Source organism: Salvelinus fontinalis, chromosome 2, assembly GCF_029448725.1.
Source record: "Salvelinus fontinalis isolate EN_2023a chromosome 2, ASM2944872v1, whole genome shotgun sequence".
NCBI lineage: Eukaryota > Metazoa > Chordata > Actinopteri > Salmoniformes > Salmonidae > Salvelinus > Salvelinus fontinalis.
The window spans coordinates 88,606,543-88,632,217 of record NC_074666.1 but is presented as its reverse complement, the minus strand read 5'-3'; positions in this window follow the sequence as shown (position 1 = coordinate 88,632,217).

The following is a 25,675-nucleotide window of genomic DNA, read 5'->3' as shown; positions in this document are numbered from 1 at the left end:
TGATTAATCTACCTGCCAGGGAGCCTATTTTTATCTCTGTTGAACCAGTTAGACACCCAAATTCTATTAGGAAAATTTGGGATTGGGAACTGACAATTAAAAAACCAATTGTGATAATTGGAGACTCTAATATCTCACGGATACCTAGATTTACTGACCCTAGAGTGCAGGCAGATAGCTTCCCTGGTGCTACATTCCACCATCTAAAAGGGGTAGTAGAAAAGTTAGAACAACACCCAATAGTGGAGAAGGTGGTACTATCGGGGGGTTTAAACAATTGTCTGGCGAAACAGCTAGCGTTGACCTCCTGGAAGCAACTTCAACAACTGCTAAAAATGGCGGAAAGTAAATTTCCGAATGCCATACTCTACGTGCCCATCATTAACTATTCAGACAGATTAGACAAACAACAACAGTCACTCTTGGACCAACTTAACCAAAAAATCCTAGAGCAATGTAACTATCTACCTGAGATAAGTAAACTTAGGTTTCACACACTGCCACGTGATCCAGTACATTGGACATCTGAAACAGCAAATATGATCTTTAACTCTTGGTTGGATAATTTAAACATGTAGGGGGAGAACAGGGTTTTGATACATGGGCTGGAAACAAATGGGAGCTGGCCCAGGACACAACGACGGGGGAGGGAAAGAATTTGGATTGCGCGTCTCAATACAATAGATCCTAAGGGTCTGAATGAAAAATATTAACTGAAAAATACTAAATTTATTTTGGCTTATTTTCCTGATGGGAAGGGGCCGTTCCAGGACAGTGACATGGAGGATTGGGTGGGGGAGGTAGTAGGGTATGGTGGGAGAGCCCCTATTTCAAATCTCAATTTATTATTATTTATATTTATTTTTATTTTTATTTTTATATTGTTTGTATACGGACTATGAATACGATGGCACTTAATTTTATACTTTTGAAAAAAAGTTTTTTTTGGCCGTGTGGCATGATTTTAATGCATGTATTGTTTGGAGATTTTTGTGGAGATTTCTATAGCACTTATTGAGTTTAAAGCACTTCTATTTTCCAGTGTGGTATGATTTTTACATGGTTAAATAGCCATTGCCTGCAAACACTTATGTGTGTTTTTTCTTAGTTATTTATTTATTTGTTTGTTAGTTTATTGGGTGGTTCTCCTTACCGTAAAACTCTAACCTTAACCCTGAGATATTCATGCCTAACCTTAACCCTTGCTCCCCCATACTTGATCTTAGGTTTCTGGACCTATACTCTAAGCCTAAGCCTAACCCTAATCTTAATCCTAACCTTAACCCCGAGATCTTCATGCCTAACCTTAACCTTTTTTTCCCTCCATACTTGATCCTATTCTAATCCTGACCTATACTCTAATTCTAAACCCAACCGTAACTTAACCTGAACTCTCACCTTTGCCCCCAGTTCCCAAGTCGTAACCCTAATTTCCAACCCTAACCTGGACCCTCAGGCCTAATCTTAAATCTTAGACTATAGCCCTGAGTTGAGCCCCTGGCCTCTATTTCTTAATTTGGAATCCCCGGTTCTTAACCTATATCTTATTTAGATTATAATTGTAAATCCTGGATATCTTATTTAGATTATAATTGTAAATCCTGGTTTTGGTCCTTTGTTTAAACACATCTTTTTATTTATACATATTTGAGTATTCTTATTGTCTTGATTTGTTTATTGGCCACAATGATCCAACACCTACCCTAATTGGGACGGTTATTGGGATCTCTAGTCATGAAAGTATTGGATACAATAGTCTAAACCATTTATCCTAAAGGGGTTGCCTGTGCCAGTGCATATCAGATTCGTCTGTTTTTCCTTGAACCTAACTCTAACCCTAGCTTCATGTCCACACTCCGTCTCAACCCTAACTCTAACCCTAGCTTCATGTCCACACTCCGTCTCAACCCTAACTCTAACCCTAGCTTCATGTCCACACTCCGTCTCAACCCTAACTCTAACCCTAGCTTCATGTCCACACTCCGTCTCAACCCTAACTCTAACCCTAGCTTCATGTCCCCACTCCGTCTCAACCCTAACTCTAACCCTAGCTTCATGTACACACTCCGTCTCAACCCTAACTCTAACCCTAGCTTCATGTCCACACTCCGTCTCAACCCTAACTCTAACCCTAGCTTCATGTCCACACTCCGTCTCAACCCTAACTCTAACCCTAGCTTCATGTCCACACTCCGTCTCAACCCTAACTCTAACCCTAGCTTCATGTCCCCACTCCGTCTCAACCCTAACTCTAACCCTAGCTTCATGTCCCCACTCCGTCTCAACCCTAACTCTAACCCTAGCTTCATGTCCCCACTCCGTCTCAACCCTAACTCTAACCCTAGCTTCATGTCCACACTCCGTCTCAACCCTAACTCTAACCCTAGCTTCATGTCCACACTCCGTCTCAACCCTAACTCTAACCCTAGCTTCATGTCCACACTCCGTCTCAACCCTAACTCTAACCCTAGCTTCATGTCCCCACTCCGTCTCAACCCTAAATCTAACCCTAGCTTCATGTCCCCACTCCGTCTCAACCCTAACTCTAACCCTAGCTTCATGTCCCCACTCCGTCTCAACCCTAACTCTAACCCTAGCTTCATATCCACACTCCGTCTCAACCCTAATTCTAACCCTAGCTTCATGTCCACACTCCGTCTCAACCCTAACTCTAACCCTAGCTTCATGTCCCCACTCCGTCTCAACCCTAACTCTAACCCTAGCTTCATGTCCCCACTCCGTCTCAACCCTAACTCTAACCCTAGCTTCATGTCCACACTCCGTCTTAACCCTAACTCTAACCCTAGCTTCATGTCCACACTCTGTCTCAACCCTAACTCTAACCCTAGCTTCATGTCCCCACTCCGTCTCAACCCTAACTCTAACCCTAGCTTCATGTACACACTCCGTCTCAACCCTAACTCTAACCCTAGCCTCATGTCCACACTCCGTCTCAACCCTAACTCTAACCCTAGCTTCATGTCCAAACTCCGTCTCAACCCTAACTCTAACCCTAGCTTCATGTCCCCACTCCGTCTCAACCCTAACTCTAACCCTAGCTTCATGTCCACACGCCGTCTCAACCCTTACTATAACCCTAGCTTCATGTCCACACTCCGTCTCAACCCTAACTCTAACCCTAGCTTCATGTCCACACTCCGTCTCAACATTAACTCTAACCCTAGCTTCATGTCCACACTCCGTCTCAACCCTAACTCTAACCCTAGCTTCATGTCCCGACTCCGTCTCAACCCTAACTCTAACCCTAGCTTCATGTACACACTCCGTCTCAACCATAACTCTAACCCTAGCTTCATGTCCCCACTCCGTCTCAACCCTAACTCTAACCCTAGCTTCATGTCCCCACTCCGTCTCAACCCTAACTCTAACCCTAGCTTCATGTCCCCACTCCGTCTCAACCCTAACTCTAACCCTAGCTTCATGTCCACACTCCGTCTCAACCCTAACTCTAACCCTAGCTTCATGTCCCCACTCCGTCTGAACCCTAACTCTAACCCTACCTTCATGTCCCCACTCCGTCTGAACCCTAACTCTAACCCTAGCATAATGTCCACACTCCGTCTCAACCCTAACTCTAACCCTAGCTTCATGTACACACTCCGTCTCAACCCTAACTCTAACCCTAGCTTCATGTCCCCACTCCGTCTCAACCCTAACTCTAACCCTACCTTCATGTCCCCACTCCGTCTCAGCCCTAACTCTAACCCTAGCCTCATGTCCACACTCCGTCTCAACCCTAACTCTAACCCTAGCTTCATGTCCACACTCCGTCTCAACCCTAACTCTAACCCTAGCTTCATGTCCCCACTCCGTCTCAACCCTAACTCTAACCCTAGCATCATGTCCACACGCCGTCTCAACCCTAACTATAACCCTAGCTTCATGTCCACACTCCGTCTCAACCCTAACTCTAACCCTAGCTTCATGTCCACACTCCGTCTCAACCCTAACTCTAACCCTAGCTTCATGTCCACACTCCGTCTCAACCCTAACTCTAACCCTAGCTTCTTGTCCCCACTCCGTCTCAACCCTAACTCTAACCCTAGCTTCATGTCCCCACTCCGTCTCAACCCTAACTCTAACCCTAGCTTCATGTCCCCACTCCGTCTCAACCCTAACTCTAACCCTAGCTTCATGTCCACACTCCGTCTCAACCCTAACTCTAACCCTAGCTTCTTGTCCAGACTGCGTCTCAACCCTAACTCTAACCCTAGCTTCATGTCCCCACTCCGTCTCAACCCTAACTCTAACCCTAGCTTCATGTCCACACTCCGTCTCAACCCTAACTCTAACCCTAGCTTCATGTCCACACTCCGTCTCAACCCTAACTCTAACCCTAGCTTCATGTCCACACTCCGTCTCAACCCTAACTCTAACCCTAGCTTCATGTCCACACTCCGTCTCAACCCTAACTCTAACCCTAGCTTCATGTCCACACTCCGTCTCAACCCTAACTCTAACCCTATCTTCATGTTCACACTCCGTCTCAACCCTAACTCTAACCCTAGCTTCATGTCCACACTCCGTCTCAACCCTAACTCTAACCCTAGCTTCATGTCCACACTCCGTCTCAACCCTAACTCTAACCCTAGCTTCATGTCCACACGCCGTCTCAACCCTAACTCTAACCCTAGCTTCATGTCCACACTCCGTCTCAACCCTAACTCTAACCCTAGCTTCATGTCCCCACTCCGTCTCAACCCTAACTCTAACCCTAGCTTCATGTACACACTCCGTCTCAACCCTAACTCTAACCCTAGCTTCATGTCCACACTCCGTCTCAACCCTAACTCTAACCCTAGCTTCGTGTCCACACTCCGTCTCAACCCTAACTCTAACCCTAGCTTCGTGTCCACACTCCGTCTCAACCCTAACTCTAACCCTAGCTTCTTGTCCCCACTCCGTCTCAACCCTAACTATAACCCTAGCTTCATGTCCACACTCCGTCTCAACCCTAACTCTAACCCTAGCTTCATGTCCACACTCCGTCTCAACCCTAACTCTAACCCTAGCTTCATGTCCACACTCCGTCTCAACCCTAACTCTAACCCTAGCTTCATGTCCCCACTCCGTCTCAACCCTAACTCTAACCCTAGCTTCATGTCCCCACTCCGTCTCAACCCTAACTCTAACCCTAGCTTCATGTCCACACTCCGTCTCAACCCTAACTCTAACCCTAGCTTCATGTCCCCACTCCGTCTCAACCCTAACTCTAACCCTAGCTTCATATCCACACTCCGTCTCAACCCTAATTCTAACCCTAGCTTCATGTCCACACTCCGTCTCAACCCTAACTCTAACCCTAGCTTCATGTCCCCACTCCGTCTCAACCCTAACTCTAACCCTAGCTTCATGTCCCCACTCCGTCTCAACCCTAACTCTAACCCTAGCTTCATGTCCACACTCCGTCTCAACCCTAACTCTAACCCTAGCTTCATGTCCACACTCTGTCTCAACCCTAACTCTAACCCTAGCTTCATGTCCCCACTCCGTCTCAACCCTAACTCTAACCCTAGCTTCATGTACACACTCCGTCTCAACCCTAACTCTAACCCTAGCCTCATGTCCACACTCCGTCTCAACCCTAACTCTAACCCTAGCTTCATGTCCACACTCCGTCTCAACCCTAACTCTAACCCTAGCTTCATGTCCCCACTCCGTCTCAACCCTAACTCTAACCCTAGCTTCATGTCCACACGCCGTCTCAACCCTTACTATAACCCTAGCTTCATGTCCACACTCCGTCTCAACCCTAACTCTAACCCTAGCTTCATGTCCACACTCCGTCTCAACATTAACTCTAACCCTAGCTTCATGTCCACACTCCGTCTCAACCCTAACTCTAACCCTAGCTTCATGTCCCGACTCCGTCTCAACCCTAACTCTAACCCTAGCTTCATGTACACACTCCGTCTCAACCATAACTCTAACCTTAGCTTCATGTCCCCACTCCGTCTCAACCCTAACTCTAACCCTAGCTTCATGTCCCCACTCCGTCTCAACCCTAACTCTAACCCTAGCTTCATGTACACACTCCGTCTCAACCCTAACTCTAACCCTAGCTTCATGTCCACACTCCGTCTCAACCCTAACTCTAACCCTACCTTCATGTCCCCACTCCGTCTGAACCCTAACTCTAACCCTAGCATAATGTCCACACTCCGTCTCAACCCTAACTCTAACCCTAGCTTCATGTCCCGACTCCGTCTCAACCCTAACTCTAACCCTAGCTTCATGTACACACTCCGTCTCAACCCTAACTCTAACCCTACCTTCATGTCCCCACTCCGTCTCAACCCTAACTCTAACCCTAGCTTCATGTACACACTCCGTCTCAACCCTAACTCTAACCCTAGCTTCATGTCCCCACTCCGTCTCAGCCCTAACTCTAACCCTAGCCTCATGTCCACACTCCGTCTCAACCCTAACTCTAACCCTAGCTTCATGTCCACACTCCGTCTCAACCCTAACTCTAACCCTAGCTTCATGTCCCCACTCTGTCTCAACCCTAACTCTAACCCTAGCATCATGTCCACACGCCGTCTCAACCCTAACTATAACCCTAGCTTCATGTCCACACTCCGTCTCAACCCTAACTCTAACCCTAGCTTCATGTCCACACTCCGTCTCAACCCTAACTCTAACCCTAGCTTCATGTCCACACTCCGTCTCAACCCTAACTCTAACCCTAGCTTCTTGTCCCCACTCCGTCTCAACCCTAACTCTAACCCTAGCTTCATGTCCCCACTCCGTCTCAACCCTAACTCTAACCCTAGCTTCATGTCCCCACTCCGTCTCAAACCTAACTCTAACCCTAGCTTCATGTCCACACTCCGTCTCAACCCTAACTCTAACCCTAGCTTCTTGTCCAGACTGCGTCTCAACCCTAACTCTAACCCTAGCTTCATGTCCCCACTCCGTCTCAACCCTAACTCTAACCCTAGCTTCATGTCCACACTCCGTCTCAACCCTAACACTAACCCTAGTTTCATGTCCACACTCCTTTTCAACCCTAACTCTAACCCTAACTTCATGTCCACACTCCGTCTCAACCCTAACTCTAACCCTAGCTTCATGTCCCCACTCCGTCTCAACCCTAACTCTAACCCTAGCTTCATGTCCCCACTCCGTCTCAAACCTAACTCTAACCCTAGCTTCATGTCCACACTCCGTCTCAACCCTAACTCTAACCCTAGCTTCATGTCCCCACTCCGTCTCAACCCTAACTCTAACCCTAGCTTCATGTCCACACTCCGTCTCAACCCTAACTCTAACCCTAGCTTCATGTCCACACTCCGTCTCAACCCTAACTCTAACCCTAGCTTCATGTACACACTCCGTCTCAACCCTAACTCTAACCCTAGCTTCATGTCCCCACTCCGTCTCAACCCTAACTCTAACCCTACCTTCATGTCCCCACTCCGTCTCAGCCCTAACTCTAACCCTAGCCTCATGTCCACACTCCGTCTCAACCCTAACTCTAACCCTAGCTTCATGTCCACACTCCGTCTCAACCCTAACTATAACCCTAGCTTCATGTCCACACTCCGTCTCAACCCTAACTCTAACCCTAGCTTCATGTCCACACTCCGTCTCAACCCTAACTCTAACCCTAGCTTCATGTCCACACTCCGTCTCAACCCTAACTCTAACCCTAGCTTCTTGTCCCCACTCCGTCTCCACCCTAACTCTAACCCTAGCTTCATGTCCCCACTCCGTCTCAACCCTAACTCTAACCCTAGCTTCATGTCCCCACTCCGTCTCAACCCTAACTCTAACCCTAGCTTCATGTCCACACTCCGTCTCAACCCTAACTCTAACCCTAGCTTCTTGTCCAGACTCCGTCTCAACCCTAACTCTAACCCTAGCTTCATGTCCCCACTCCGTCTCAACCCTAACTCTAACCCTAGCTTCATGTCCACACTCCGTCTCAACCCTAACACTAACCCTAGTTTCATGTCCACACTCCTTTTCAACCCTAACTCTAACCCTAACTTCATGTCCACACTCCTTTTCAACCCTAACTCTAACCCTAGCTTCATGTCCCCACTCCGTCTCAACCCTAACTCTAACCCTAGCTTCATGTCCACACTCCGTCTCAACCCTAACTCTAACCCTAGCTTCATGTCCACACTCCGTCTCAACCCTAACTCTAACCCTAGCTTCATGTCCACACTCCGTCTCAACCCTAACTCTAACCCTAGCTTCATGTCCACACTCCGTCTCAACCCTAACTCTAACCCTAGCTTCATGTCCACACTCCGTCTCAACCCTAACTCTAACCCTAGCTTCATGTCCACACTCCGTCTCAACCCTAACTCTAACCCTAGCTTCATGTCCCCACTCCGTCTCAACCCTAACTCTAACCCTAGCTTCATGTACACACTCCGTCTCAACCCTAACTCTAACCCTAGCTTCATGTCCACACTCCGTCTCAACCCTAACTCTAACCCTAGCTTCATGTCCACACTCCGTCTCAACCCTAACTCTAACCCTAGCTTCATGTCCACACTCCGTCTCAACCCTAACTCTAACCCTAGCTTCATGTCCCCACTCCGTCTCAACCCTAACTATAACCCTAGCTTCATGTCCACACTCCGTCTCAACCCTAACTCTAACCCTAGCTTCATGTCCACACTCCGTCTCAACCCTAACTCTAACCCTAGCTTCATGTCCCCACTCCGTCTCAACCCTAACTCTAACCCTAGCTTCATGTCCCCACTCCGTCTCAACCCTAACTCTAACCCTAGCTTCATGTCCACACTCCGTCTCAACCCTAACTCTAACCCTAGCTTCATGTCCACACTCCGTCTCAACCCTAACTCTAACCCTAGCTTCATGTCCACACTCCGTCTCAACCCTAACTCTAACCCTAGCTTCATGTCCCCACTCCGTCTCAACCCTAAATCTAACCCTAGCTTCATGTCCCCACTCCGTCTCAACCCTAACTCTAACCCTAGCTTCATGTCCCCACTCCGTCTCAACCCTAACTCTAACCCTAGCTTCATATCCACACTCCGTCTCAACCCTAATTCTAACCCTAGCTTCATGTCCACACTCCGTCTCAACCCTAACTCTAACCCTAGCTTCATGTCCCCACTCCGTCTCAACCCTAACTCTAACCCTAGCTTCATGTCCCCACTCCGTCTCAACCCTAACTCTAACCCTAGCTTCATGTCCACACTCCGTCTTAACCCTAACTCTAACCCTAGCTTCATGTCCACACTCCGTCTCAACCCTAACTCTAACCCTAGCTTCATGTCCCCACTCCGTCTCAACCCTAACTCTAACCCTAGCTTCATGTACACACTCCGTCTCAACCCTAACTCTAACCCTAGCCTCATGTCCACACTCCGTCTCAACCCTAACTCTAACCCTAGCTTCATGTCCAAACTCCGTCTCAACCCTAACTCTAACCCTAGCTTCATGTCCCCACTCCGTCTCAACCCTAACTCTAACCCTAGCTTCATGTCCACACGCCGTCTCAACCCTTACTATAACCCTAGCTTCATGTCCACACTCCGTCTCAACCCTAACTCTAACCCTAGCTTCATGTCCACACTCCGTCTCAACATTAACTCTAACCCTAGCTTCATGTCCACACTCCGTCTCAACCCTAACTCTAACCCTAGCTTCATGTCCCCACTCCGTCTCAACCCTAACTCTAACCCTAGCTTCATGTCCCCACTCCGTCTCAACCCTAACTCTAACCCTAGCTTCATGTCCACACTCCGTCTCAACCCTAACTCTAACCCTAGCTTCATGTCCCCACTCCGTCTGAACCCTAACTCTAACCCTACCTTCATGTCCCCACTCCGTCTGAACCCTAACTCTAACCCTAGCATAATGTCCACACTCCGTCTCAACCCTAACTCTAACCCTAGCTTCATGTACACACTCCGTCTCAACCCTAACTCTAACCCTAGCTTCATGTCCCCACTCCGTCTCAACCCTAACTCTAACCCTACCTTCATGTCCCCACTCCGTCTCAGCCCTAACTCTAACCCTAGCCTCATGTCCACACTCCGTCTCAACCCTAACTCTAACCCTAGCTTCATGTCCACACTCCGTCTCAACCCTAACTCTAACCCTAGCTTCATGTCCCCACTCCGTCTCAACCCTAACTCTAACCCTAGCATCATGTCCACACGCCGTCTCAACCCTAACTATAACCCTAGCTTCATGTCCACACTCCGTCTCAACCCTAACTCTAACCCTAGCTTCATGTCCACACTCCGTCTCAACCCTAACTCTAACCCTAGCTTCATGTCCACACTCCGTCTCAACCCTAACTCTAACCCTAGCTTCTTGTCCCCACTCCGTCTCAACCCTAACTCTAACCCTAGCTTCATGTCCCCACTCCGTCTCAACCCTAACTCTAACCCTAGCTTCATGTCCCCACTCCGTCTCAACCCTAACTCTAACCCTAGCTTCATGTCCACACTCCGTCTCAACCCTAACTCTAACCCTAGCTTCTTGTCCAGACTGCGTCTCAACCCTAACTCTAACCCTAGCTTCATGTCCCCACTCCGTCTCAACCCTAACTCTAACCCTAGCTTCATGTCCACACTCCGTCTCAACCCTAACACTAACCCTAGTTTCATGTCCACACTCCTTTTCAACCCTAACTCTAACCCTAACTTCATGTCCACACTCCGTCTCAACCCTAACTCTAACCCTAGCTTCATGTCCCCACTCCGTCTCAACCCTAACTCTAACCCTAGCTTCATGTCCACACTCCGTCTCAACCCTAACTCTAACCCTAGCTTCATGTCCACACTCCGTCTCAACCCTAACTCTAACCCTAGCTTCATGTCCACACTCCGTCTCAACCCTAACTCTAACCCTAGCTTCATGTCCACACTCCGTCTCAACCCTAACTCTAACCCTAGCTTCATGTCCACACTCCGTCTCAACCCTAACTCTAACCCTATCTTCATGTTCACACTCCGTCTCAACCCTAACTCTAACCCTAGCTTCATGTCCACACTCCGTCTCAACCCTAACTCTAACCCTAGCTTCATGTCCACACTCCGTCTCAACCCTAACTCTAAACCTAGCTTCATGTCCACACTCCGTCTCAACCCTAACTCTAACCCTAGCTTCATGTCCACACTCCGTCTCAACCCTAACTCTAACCCTAGCTTCATGTCCCCACTCCGTCTCAACCCTAACTCTAACCCTAGCTTCATGTACACACTCCGTCTCAACCCTAACTCTAACCCTAGCTTCATGTCCACACTCCGTCTCAACCCTAACTCTAACCCTAGCTTCATGTCCACACTCCGTCTCAACGCTAACTCTAACCCTAGCTTCATGTCCACACTCCGTCTCAACCCTAACTCTAACCCTAGCTTCATGTCCCCACTCCGTCTCAACCCTAACTCTAACCCTAGCTTCATGTCCACACTCCGTCTCAACCCTAACTCTAACCCTAGCTTCATGTCCACACTCCGTCTCAACCCTAACTCTAACCCTAGCTTCATGTCCACACTCCGTCTCAACCCTAACTCTAACCCTAGCTTCATGTCCCCACTCCGTCTCAACCCTAACTCTAACCCTAGCTTCATGTCCCCACTCCGTCTCAACCCTAACTCTAACCCTAGCTTCATGTCCACACTCCGTCTCAACCCTAACTCTAACCCTAGCTTCATGTCCACACTCCGTCTCAACCCTAACTCTAACCCTAGCTTCATGTCCCCACTCCGTCTCAACCCTAAATCTAACCCTAGCTTCATGTCCCCACTCCGTCTCAACCCTAACTCTAACCCTAGCTTCATGTCCCCACTCCGTCTCAACCCTAACTCTAACCCTAGCTTCATATCCACACTCCGTCTCAACCCTAATTCTAACCCTAGCTTCATGTCCACACTCCGTCTCAACCCTAACTCTAACCCTAGCTTCATGTCCCCACTCCGTCTCAACCCTAACTCTAACCCTAGCTTCATGTCCCCACTCCGTCTCAACCCTAACTCTAACCCTAGCTTCATGTCCACACTCCGTCTCAACCCTAACTCTAACCCTAGCTTCATGTCCACACTCTGTCTCAACCCTAACTCTAACCCTAGCTTCATGTCCCCACTCCGTCTCAACCCTAACTCTAACCCTAGCTTCATGTACACACTCCGTCTCAACCCTAACTCTAACCCTAGCCTCATGTCCACACTCCGTCTCAACCCTAACTCTAACCCTAGCTTCATGTCCACACTCCGTCTCAACCCTAACTCTAACCCTAGCTTCATGTCCCCACTCCGTCTCAACCCTAACTCTAACCCTAGCTTCATGTCCACACTCCGTCTCAACCCTAACTCTAACCCTAGCTTCATGTCCACACTCCGTCTCAACGCTAACTCTAACCCTAGCTTCATGTCCACACTCCGTCTCAACCCTAACTCTAACCCTAGCTTCATGTCCCCACTCCGTCTCAACCCTAACTCTAACCCTAGCTTCATGTCCACACTCCGTCTCAACCCTAACTCTAACCCTAGCTTCATGTCCACACTCCGTCTCAACCCTAACTCTAACCCTAGCTTCATGTCCACACTCCGTCTCAACCCTAACTCTAACCCTAGCTTCATGTCCCCACTCCGTCTCAACCCTAACTCTAACCCTAGCTTCATGTCCCCACTCCGTCTCAACCCTAACTCTAACCCTAGCTTCATGTCCACACTCCGTCTCAACCCTAACTCTAACCCTAGCTTCATGTCCACACTCCGTCTCAACCCTAACTCTAACCCTAGCTTCATGTCCCCACTCCGTCTCAACCCTAAATCTAACCCTAGCTTCATGTCCCCACTCCGTCTCAACCCTAACTCTAACCCTAGCTTCATGTCCCCACTCCGTCTCAACCCTAACTCTAACCCTAGCTTCATATCCACACTCCGTCTCAACCCTAATTCTAACCCTAGCTTCATGTCCACACTCCGCCTCAACCCTAACTCTAACCCTAGCTTCATGTCCCCACTCCGTCTCAACCCTAACTCTAACCCTAGCTTCATGTCCCCACTCCGTCTCAACCCTAACTCTAACCCTAGCTTCATGTCCACACTCCGTCTCAACCCTAACTCTAACCCTAGCTTCATGTCCACACTCTGTCTCAACCCTAACTCTAACCCTAGCTTCATGTCCCCACTCCGTCTCAACCCTAACTCTAACCCTAGCTTCATGTACACACTCCGTCTCAACCCTAACTCTAACCCTAGCCTCATGTCCACACTCCGTCTCAACCCTAACTCTAACCCTAGCTTCATGTCCACACTCCGTCTCAACCCTAACTCTAACCCTAGCTTCATGTCCCCACTCCGTCTCAACCCTAACTCTAACCCTAGCTTCATGTCCACACGCCGTCTCAACCCTTACTATAACCCTAGCTTCATGTCCACACTCCGTCTCAACCCTAACTCTAACCCTAGCTTCATGTCCACACTCCGTCTCAACATTAACTCTAACCCTAGCTTCATGTCCACACTCCGTCTCAACCCTAACTCTAACCCTAGCTTCATGTCCCGACTCCGTCTCAACCCTAACTCTAACCCTAGCTTCATGTACACACTCCGTCTCAACCATAACTCTAACCCTAGCTTCATGTCCCCACTCCGTCTCAACCCTAACTCTAACCCTAGCTTCATGTCCCCACTCCGTCTCAACCCTAACTCTAACCCTAGCTTCATGTACACACTCCGTCTCAACCCTAACTCTAACCCTAGCTTCATGTCCACACTCCGTCTCAACCCTAACTCTAACCCTACCTTCATGTCCCCACTCCGTCTGAACCCTAACTCTAACCCTAGCATAATGTCCACACTCCGTCTCAACCCTAACTCTAACCCTAGCTTCATGTCCCGACTCCGTCTCAACCCTAACTCTAACCCTAGCTTCATGTACACACTCCGTCTCAACCATAACTCTAACCCTAGCTTCATGTCCCCACTCCGTCTCAACCCTAACTCTAACCCTAGCTTCATGTCCCCACTCCGTCTCAACCCTAACTCTAACCCTAGCTTCATGTCCCCACTCCGTCTCAACCCTAACTCTAACCCTAGCTTCATGTCCACACTCCGTCTCAACCCTAACTCTAACCCTAGCTTCATGTCCCCACTCCGTCTGAACCCTAACTCTAACCCTACCTTCATGTCCCCACTCCGTCTGAACCCTAACTCTAACCCTAGCATAATGTCCACACTCCGTCTCAACCCTAACTCTAACCCTAGCTTCTTGTCCCCACTCCGTCTCAACCCTAACTCTAACCCTAGCTTCATGTCCACACTCCGTCTCAACCCTAATTCTAACCCTAGCTTCATGTCCACACTCCGTCTCAACCCTAACTCTAACCCTAGCTTCATGTCCCCACTCCGTCTCAACCCTAACTCTAACCCTAGCTTCATGTCCCCACTCCGTCTCAACCCTAACTCTAACCCTAGCTTCATGTCCACACTCCGTCTTAACCCTAACTCTAACCCTAGCTTCATGTCCACACTCTGTCTCAACCCTAACTCTAACCCTAGCTTCATGTCCCCACTCCGTCTCAACCCTAACTCTAACCCTAGCTTCATGTACACACTCCGTCTCAACCCTAACTCTAACCCTAGCCTCATGTCCACACTCCGTCTCAACCCTAACTCTAACCCTAGCTTCATGTCCAAACTCCGTCTCAACCCTAACTCTAACCCTAGCTTCATGTCCCCACTCCGTCTCAACCCTAACTCTAACCCTAGCTTCATGTCCACACGCCGTCTCAACCCTTACTATAACCCTAGCTTCATGTCCACACTCCGTCTCAACCCTAACTCTAACCCTAGCTTCATGTCCACACTCCGTCTCAACATTAACTCTAACCCTAGCTTCATGTCCACACTCCGTCTCAACCCTAACTCTAACCCTAGCTTCATGTCCCGACTCCGTCTCAACCCTAACTCTAACCCTAGCTTCATGTACACACTCCGTCTCAACCATAACTCTAACCCTAGCTTCATGTCCCCACTCCGTCTCAACCCTAACTCTAACCCTAGCTTCATGTCCCCACTCCGTCTCAACCCTAACTCTAACCCTAGCTTCAAGTCCCCACTCCGTCTCAACCCTAACTCTAACCCTAGCTTCATGTCCACACTCCGTCTCAACCATAACTCTAACCCTAGCTTCATGTCCCCACTCCGTCTGAACCCTAACTCTAACCCTACCTTCATGTCCCCACTCCGTCTGAACCCTAACTCTAACCCTAGCATAATGTCCACACTCCGTCTCAACCCTAACTCTAACCCTAGCTTCATGTACACACTCCGTCTCAACCCTAACTCTAACCCTAGCTTCATGTCCCCACTCCGTCTCAGCCCTAACTCTAACCCTAGCCTCATGTCCACACTCCGTCTCAACCCTAACTCTAACCCTAGCTTCATGTCCACACTCCGTCTCAACCCTAACTCTAACCCTAGCTTCATGTCCCCACTCCGTCTCAACCCTAACTCTAACCCTAGCATCATGTCCACACGCCGTCTCAACCCTAACTATAACCCTAGCTTCATGTCCACACTCCGTCTCAACCCTAACTCTAACCCTAGCTTCATGTCCACACTCCGTCTCAACCCTAACTCTAACCCTAGCTTCATGTCCACACTCCGTCTCAACCCTAACTCTAACCCTAGCTTCTTGTCCCCACTCCGTCTCAACCCTAACTCTAACCCTAGCTTCATGTCCCCACTCCGTCTCAACCCTAACTCTAACCCTAGCTTCATGTCCCCACTCCGTCTCAACCCTAACTCTAACCCTAGCTTCATGTCCACACTCCGTCTCAACCCTAACTCTAACCCTAGCTTCTTGTCCAGACTGCGTCTCAACCCTAACTCTAACCCTAGCTTCATGTCCCCACTCCGTCTCAACCCTAACTCTAACCCTAGCTTCATGTCCACACTCCGTCTCAACCCTAACACTAACCCTAGTTTCATGTCCACACTCCTTTTCAACCCTAACTCTAACCCTAACTTCATGTCCACACTCCGTCTCAACCCTAACTCTAACCCTAGCTTCATGTCCCCACTCCGTCTCAACCCTAACTCTAACCCTAGCTTCATGTCCACACTCCGTCTCAACCCTAACTCTAACCCTAGCTTCATGTCCACACTCCGTCTCAACCCTAACTCTAACCCTAGCTTCATGTCCACACTCCGTCTCAACCCTAACTCTAACCCTAGCTTCATGTCCACACTCCGTCTCAACCCTAACTCTAACCCTAGCATAATGTCCACACTCCGTCTCAACCCTAACTCTAACCCTAGCTTCATGTACACACTCCGTCTCAACCCTAACTCTAACCCTAGCTTCATGTCCCCACTCCGTCTCAACCCTAACTCTAACCCTACCTTCATGTCCCCACTCCGTCTCAGCCCTAACTCTAACCCTAGCCTCATGTCCACACTCCGTCTCAACCCTAACTCTAACCCTAGCTTCATGTCCACACTCCGTCTCAACCCTAACTCTAACCCTAGCTTCATGTCCCCACTCCGTCTCAACCCTAACTCTAACCCTAGCATCATGTCCACACGCCGTCTCAACCCTAACTATAACCCTAGCTTCATGTCCACACTCCGTCTCAACCCTAACTCTAACCCTAGCTTCATGTCCACACTCCGTCTCAACCCTAACTCTAACCCTAGCTTCATGTCCACACTCCGTCTCAACCCTAACTCTAACCCTAGCTTCTTGTCCCCACTCCGTCTCAACCCTAACTCTAACCCTAGCTTCATGTCCCCACTCCGTCTCAACCCTAACTCTAACCCTAGCTTCATGTCCCCACTCCGTCTCAACCCTAACTCTAACCCTAGCTTCATGTCCACACTCCGTCTCAACCCTAACTCTAACCCTAGCTTCTTGTCCACACTCCGTCTCAACCCTAACTCTAACCCTAGCTTCATGTCCCCACTCCGTCTCAACCCTAACTCTAACCCTAGCTTCATGTCCACACTCCGTCTCAACCCTAACACTAACCCTAGTTTCATGTCCACACTCCTTTTCAACCCTAACTCTAACCCTAACTTCATGTCCACACTCCGTCTCAACCCTAACTCTAACCCTAGCTTCATGTCCCCACTCCGTCTCAACCCTAACTCTAACCCTAGCTTCATGTCCCCACTCCGTCTCAACCCTAACTCTAACCCTAGCTTCATGTCCACACTCCGTCTCAACCCTAACTCTAACCCTAGCTTCATGTCCACACTCCGTCTCAACCCTAACTCTAACCCTAGCTTCATGTCCACACTCCGTCTCAACCCTAACTCTAACCCTAGCTTCATGTCCACACTCCGTCTCAACCCTAACTCTAACCCTATCTTCATGTTCACACTCCGTCTCAACCCTAACTCTAACCCTAGCTTCATGTCCACACTCCGTCTCAACCCTAACTCTAACCCTAGCTTCATGTCCACACTCCGTCTCAACCCTAACTCTAACCCTAGCTTCATGTCCACACTCCGTCTCAACCCTAACTCTAACCCTAGCTTCATGTCCACACTCCGTCTCAACCCTAACTCTAACCCTAGCTTCATGTCCCCACTCCGTCTCAACCCTAACTCTAACCCTAGCTTCATGTCCACACTCCGTCTCAACCCTAACTCTAACCCTAGCTTCATGTCCACACTCCGTCTCAACCCTAACTCTAACCCTAGCTTCATGTCCACACTCCGTCTCAACGCTAACTCTAACCCTAGCTTCATGTCCACACTCCGTCTCAACCCTAACTCTAACCCTAGCTTCATGTCCCCACTCCGTCTCAACCCTAACTCTAACCCTAGCTTCATGTCCACACTCCGTCTCAACCCTAACTCTAACCCTAGCTTCATGTCCACACTCCGTCTCAACCCTAACTCTAACCCTAGCTTCATGTCCACACTCCGTCTCAACCCTAACTCTAACCCTAGCTTCATGTCCCCACTCCGTCTCAACCCTAACTCTAACCCTAGCTTCATGTCCCCACTCCGTCTCAACCCTAACTCTAACCCTAGCTTCATGTCCACACTCCGTCTCAACCCTAACTCTAACCCTAGCTTCATGTCCACACTCCGTCTCAACCCTAACTCTAACCCTAGCTTCATGTCCCCACTCCGTCTCAACCCTAAATCTAACCCTAGCTTCATGTCCCCACTCCGTCTCAACCCTAACTCTAACCCTAGCTTCATGTCCCCACTCCGTCTCAACCCTAACTCTAACCCTAGCTTCATATCCACACTCCGTCTCAACCCTAATTCTAACCCTAGCTTCATGTCCACACTCCGTCTCAACCCTAACTCTAACCCTAGCTTCATGTCCCCACTCCGTCTCAACCCTAACTCTAACCCTAGCTTCATGTCCCCACTCCGTCTCAACCCTAACTCTAACCCTAGCTTCATGTCCACACTCCGTCTCAACCCTAACTCTAACCCTAGCTTCATGTCCACACTCTGTCTCAACCCTAACTCTAACCCTAGCTTCATGTCCCCACTCCGTCTCAACCCTAACTCTAACCCTAGCTTAATGTACACACTCCGTCTCAACCCTAACTCTAACCCTAGCCTCATGTCCACACTCCGTCTCAACCCTAACTCTAACCCTAGCTTCATGTCCACACTCCGTCTCAACCCTAACTCTAACCCTAGCTTCATGTCCCCACTCCGTCTCAACCCTAACTCTAACCCTAGCTTCATGTCCACACTCCGTCTCAACCCTAACTCTAACCCTAGCTTCATGTCCACACTCCGTCTCAACGCTAACTCTAACCCTAGCTTCATGTCCACACTCCGTCTCAACCCTAACTCTAACCCTAGCTTCATGTCCCCACTCCGTCTCAACCCTAACTCTAACCCTAGCTTCATGTCCACACTCCGTCTCAACCCTAACTCTAACCCTAGCTTCATGTCCACACTCCGTCTCAACCCTAACTCTAACCCTAGCTTCATGTCCACACTCCGTCTCAACCCTAACTCTAACCCTAGCTTCATGTCCCCACTCCGTCTCAACCCTAACTCTAACCCTAGCTTCATGTCCCCACTCCGTCTCAACCCTAACTCTAACCCTAGCTTCATGTCCACACTCCGTCTCAACCCTAACTCTAACCCTAGCTTCATGTCCACACTCCGTCTCAACCCTAACTCTAACCCTAGCTTCATGTCCCCACTCCGTCTCAACCCTAAATCTAACCCTAGCTTCATGTCCCCACTCCGTCTCAACCCTAACTCTAACCCTAGCTTCATGTCCCCACTCCGTCTCAACCCTAACTCTAACCCTAGCTTCATATCCACACTCCGTCTCAACCCTAATTCTAACCCTAGCTTCATGTCCACACTCCGCCTCAACCCTAACTCTAACCCTAGCTTCATGTCCCCACTCCGTCTCAACCCTAACTCTAACCCTAGCTTCATGTCCCCACTCCGTCTCAACCCTAACTCTAACCCTAGCTTCATGTCCACACTCCGTCTCAACCCTAACTCTAACCCTAGCTTCATGTCCACACTCTGTCTCAACCCTAACTCTAACCCTAGCTTCATGTCCCCACTCCGTCTCAACCCTAACTCTAACCCTAGCTTCATGTACACACTCCGTCTCAACCCTAACTCTAACCCTAGCCTCATGTCCACACTCCGTCTCAACCCTAACTCTAACCCTAGCTTCATGTCCACACTCCGTCTCAACCCTAACTCTAACCCTAGCTTCATGTCCCCACTCCGTCTCAACCCTAACTCTAACCCTAGCTTCATGTCCACACGCCGTCTCAACCCTTACTATAACCCTAGCTTCATGTCCACACTCCGTCTCAACCCTAACTCTAACCCTAGCTTCATGTCCACACTCCGTCTCAACATTAACTCTAACCCTAGCTTCATGTCCACACTCCGTCTCAACCCTAACTCTAACCCTAGCTTCATGTCCCGACTCCGTCTCAACCCTAACTCTAACCCTAGCTTCATGTACACACTCCGTCTCAACCATAACTCTAACCCTAGCTTCATGTCCCCACTCCGTCTCAACCCTAACTCTAACCCTAGCTTCATGTCCCCACTCCGTCTCAACCCTAACTCTAACCCTAGCTTCATGTACACACTCCGTCTCAACCCTAACTCTAACCCTAGCTTCATGTCCACACTCCGTCTCAACCCTAACTCTAACCCTACCTTCATGTCCCCACTCCGTCTGAACCCTAACTCTAACCCTAGCATAATGTCCACACTCCGTCTCAACCCTAACTCTAACCCTAGCTTCATGTCCCGACTCCGTCTCAACCCTAACTCTAACCCTAGCTTCATGTACACACTCCGTCTCAACCATAACTCTAACCCTAGCTTCATGTCCCCACTCCGTCTCAACCCTAACTCTAACCCTAGCTTCATGTCCCCACTCCGTCTCAACCCTAACTCTAACCCTAGCTTCATGTCCCCACTCCGTCTCAACCCTAACTCTAACCCTAGCTTCATGTCCACACTCCGTCTCAACCCTAACTCTAACCCTAGCTTCATGTCCCCACTCCGTCTGAACCCTAACTCTAACCCTACCTTCATGTCCCCACTCCGTCTGAACCCTAACTCTAACCCTAGCATAATGTCCACACTCCGTCTCAACCCTAACTCTAACCCTAGCTTCATGTACACACTCCGTCTCAACCCTAACTCTAACCCTAGCTTCATGTCCCCACTCCGTCTCAACCCTAACTCTAACCCTACCTTCATGTCCCCACTCCGTCTCAGCCCTAACTCTAACCCTAGCCTCATGTCCACACTCCGTCTCAACCCTAACTCTAACCCTAGCTTCATGTCCACACTCCGTCTCAACCCTAACTCTAACCCTAGCTTCATGTCCCCACTCTGTCTCAACCCTAACTCTAACCCTAGCATCATGTCCACACGCCGTCTCAACCCTAACTATAACCCTAGCTTCATGTCCACACTCCGTCTCAACCCTAACTCTAACCCTAGCTTCATGTCCACACTCCGTCTCAACCCTAACTCTAACCCTAGCTTCATGTCCACACTCCGTCTCAACCCTAACTCTAACCCTAGCTTCTTGTCCCCACTCCGTCTCAACCCTAACTCTAACCCTAGCTTCATGTCCCCACTCCGTCTCAACCCTAACTCTAACCCTAGCTTCATGTCCCCACTCCGTCTCAACCCTAACTCTAACCCTAGCTTCATGTCCACACTCCGTCTCAACCCTAACTCTAACCCTAGCTTCTTGTCCAGACTGCGTCTCAACCCTAACTCTAACCCTAGCTTCATGTCCCCACTCCGTCTCAACCCTAACTCTAACCCTAGCTTCATGTCCACACTCCGTCTCAACCCTAACACTAACCCTAGTTTCATGTCCACACTCCTTTTCAACCCTAACTCTAACCCTAACTTCATGTCCACACTCCGTCTCAACCCTAACTCTAACCCTAGCTTCATGTCCCCACTCCGTCTCAACCCTAACTCTAACCCTAGCTTCATGTCCACACTCCGTCTCAACCCTAACTCTAACCCTAGCTTCATGTCCACACTCCGTCTCAACCCTAACTCTAACCCTAGCTTCATGTCCACACTCCGTCTCAACCCTAACTCTAACCCTAGCTTCATGTCCACACTCCGTCTCAACCCTAACTCTAACCCTAGCTTCATGTCCACACTCCGTCTCAACCCTAACTCTAACCCTATCTTCATGTTCACACTCCGTCTCAACCCTAACTCTAACCCTAGCTTCATGTCCACACTCCGTCTCAACCCTAACTCTAACCCTAGCTTCATGTCCACACTCCGTCTCAACCCTAACTCTAACCCTAGCTTCATGTCCACACTCCGTCTCAACCCTAACTCTAACCCTAGCTTCATGTCCACACTCCGTCTCAACCCTAACTCTAACCCTAGCTTCATGTCCCCACTCCGTCTCAACCCTAACTCTAACCCTAGCTTCATGTAAACACTCCGTCTCAACCCTAACTCTAACCCTAGCTTCATGTCCACACTCCGTCTCAACCCTAACTCTAACCCTAGCTTCATGTCCACACTCCGTCTCAACCCTAACTCTAACCCTAGCTTCATGTCCACACTCCGTCTCAACCCTAACTCTAACCCTAGCTTCATGTCCCCACTCCGTCTCAACCCTAACTATAACCCTAGCTTCATGTCCACACTCCGTCTCAACCCTAACTCTAACCCTAGCTTCATGTCCACACTCCGTCTCAACCCTAACTCTAACCCTAGCTTCATGTCCACACTCCGTCTCAACCCTAACTCTAACCCTAGCTTCATGTCCCCACTCCGTCTCAACCCTAACTCTAACCCTAGCTTCATGTCCCCACTCCGTCTCAACCCTAACTCTAACCCTAGCTTCATGTCCACACTCCGTCTCAACCCTAACTCTAACCCTAGCTTCATGTCCACACTCCGTCTCAACCCTAACTCTAACCCTAGCTTCATGTCCCCACTCCGTCTCAACCCTAAATCTAACCCTAGCTTCATGTCCCCACTCCGTCTCAACCCTAACTCTAACCCTAGCTTCATGTCCCCACTCCGTCTCAACCCTAACTCTAACCCTAGCTTCATATCCACACTCCGTCTCAACCCTAACTCTAACCCTAGCTTCATGTACACACTCCGTCTCAACCCTAACTCTAACCCTAGCCTCATGTCCACACTCCGTCTCAACCCTAACTCTAACCCTAGCTTCATGTCCACACTCTGTCTCAACCCTAACTCTAACCCTAGCTTCATGTCCCCACTCCGTCTCAACCCTAACTCTAACCCTAGCTTCATGTACACACTCCGTCTCAACCCTAACTCTAACCCTAGCCTCATGTCCACACTCCGTCTCAACCCTAACTCTAACCCTAGCTTCATGTCCACACTCCGTCTCAACCCTAACTCTAACCCTAGCTTCAAGTCCCCACTCCGTCTCAACCCTAACTCTAACCCTAGCTTCATGTCCACACGCCGTCTCAACCCTTACTATAACCCTAGCTTCATGTCCACACTCCGTCTCAACCCTAACTCTAACCCTAGCTTCATGTCCACACTCCGTCTCAACATTAACTCTAACCCTAGCTTCATGTCCACACTCCGTCTCAACCCTAACTCTAACCCTAGCTTCATGTCCCGACTCCGTCTCAACCCTAACTCTAACCCTAGCTTCATGTACACACTCCGTCTCAACCATAACTCTAACCCTAGCTTCATGTCCCCACTCCGTCTCAACCCTAACTCTAACCCGAGCTTCATGTCCCCACTCCGTCTCAACCCTAACTCTAACCCTAGCTTCATGTACACACTCCGTCTCAACCCTAACTCTAACCCTAGCTTCATGTCCACACTCCGTCTCAACCCTAACTCTAACCCTACCTTCATGTCCCCACTCCGTCTGAACCCTAACTCTAACCCTAGCATAATGTCCACACTCCGTCTCAACCCTAACTCTAACCCTAGCTTCATGTCCCGACTCCGTCTCAACCCTAACTCTAACCCTAGCTTCATGTACACACTCCGTCTCAACCATAGCTCTAACCCTAGCTTCATGTCCCCACTCCGTCTCAACCCTAACTCTAACCCTAGCTTCATGTCCCCACTCCGTCTCAACCCTAACTCTAACCCTAGCTTCATGTCCCCACTCCGTCTCAACCCTAACTCTAACCCTAGCTTCATGTCCACACTCCGTCTCAACCCTAACTCTAACCCTAGCTTCATGTCCCCACTCCGTCTGAACCCTAACTCTAACCCTACCTTCATGTCCCCACTCCGTCTGAACCCTAACTCTAACCCTAGCATAATGTCCACACTCCGTCTCAACCCTAACTCTAACCCTAGCTTCATGTACACACTCCGTCTCAACCCTAACTCTAACCCTAGCTTCATGTCCCCACTCCGTCTCAACCCTAACTCTAACCCTACCTTCATGTCCCCACTCCGTCTCAGCCCTAACTCTAACCCTAGCCTCATGTCCACACTCCGTCTCAACCCTAACTCTAACCCTAGCTTCATGTCCACACTCCGTCTCAACCCTAACTCTAACCCTAGCTTCATGTCCCCACTCTGTCTCAACCCTAACTCTAACCCTAGCATCATGTCCACACGCCGTCTCAACCCTAACTATAACCCTAGCTTCATGTCCACACTCCGTCTCAACCCTAACTCTAACCCTAGCTTCATGTCCACACTCCGTCTCAACCCTAACTCTAACCCTAGCTTCATGTCCACACTCCGTCTCAACCCTAACTCTAACCCTAGCTTCTTGTCCCCACTCCGTCTCAACCCTAACTCTAACCCTAGCTTCATGTCCCCACTCCGTCTCAACCCTAACTCTAACCCTAGCTTCATGTCCCCACTCCGTCTCAACCCTAACTCTAACCCTAGCTTCATGTCCACACTCCGTCTCAACCCTAACTCTAACCCTAGCTTCTTGTCCAGACTGCGTCTCAACCCTAACTCTAACCCTAGCTTCATGTCCCCACTCCGTCTCAACCCTAACTCTAACCCTAGCTTCATGTCCACACTCCGTCTCAACCCTAACACTAACCCTAGTTTCATGTCCACACTCCTTTTCAACCCTAACTCTAACCCTAACTTCATGTCCACACTCCGTCTCAACCCTAACTCTAACCCTAGCTTCATGTCCCCACTCCGTCTCAACCCTAACTCTAACCCTAGCTTCATGTCCACACTCCGTCTCAACCCTAACTCTAACCCTAGCTTCATGTCCACACTCCGTCTCAACCCTAACTCTAACCCTAGCTTCATGTCCACACTCCGTCTCAACCCTAACTCTAACCCTAGCTTCATGTCCACACTCCGTCTCAACCCTAACTCTAACCCTAGCTTCATGTCCACACTCCGTCTCAACCCTAACTCTAACCCTATCTTCATGTTCACACTCCGTCTCAACCCTAACTCTAACCCTAGCTTCATGTCCACACTCCGTCTCAACCCTAACTCTAACCCTAGCTTCATGTCCACACTCCGTCTCAACCCTAACTCTAACCCTAGCTTCATGTCCACACTCCGTCTCAACCCTAACTCTAACCCTAGCTTCATGTCCACACTCCGTCTCAACCCTAACTCTAACCCTAGCTTCATGTCCCCACTCCGTCTCAACCCTAACTCTAACCCTAGCTTCATGTACACACTCCGTCTCAACCCTAACTCTAACCCTAGCTTCATGTCCACACTCCGTCTCAACCCTAACTCTAACCCTAGCTTCATGTCCACACTCCGTCTCAACCCTAACTCTAACCCTAGCTTCATGTCCACACTCCGTCTCAACCCTAACTCTAACCCTAGCTTCATGTCCCCACTCCGTCTCAACCCTAACTATAACCCTAGCTTCATGTCCACACTCCGTCTCAACCCTAACTCTAACCCTAGCTTCATGTCCACACTCCGTCTCAACCCTAACTCTAACCCTAGCTTCATGTCCACACTCCGTCTCAACCCTAACTCTAACCCTAGCTTCATGTCCCCACTCCGTCTCAACCCTAACTCTAACCCTAGCTTCATGTCCCCACTCCGTCTCAACCCTAACTCTAACCCTAGCTTCATGTCCACACTCCGTCTCAACCCTAACTCTAACCCTAGCTTCATGTCCACACTCCGTCTCAACCCTAACTCTAACCCTAGCTTCATGTCCCCACTCCGTCTCAACCCTAAATCTAACCCTAGCTTCATGTCCCCACTCCGTC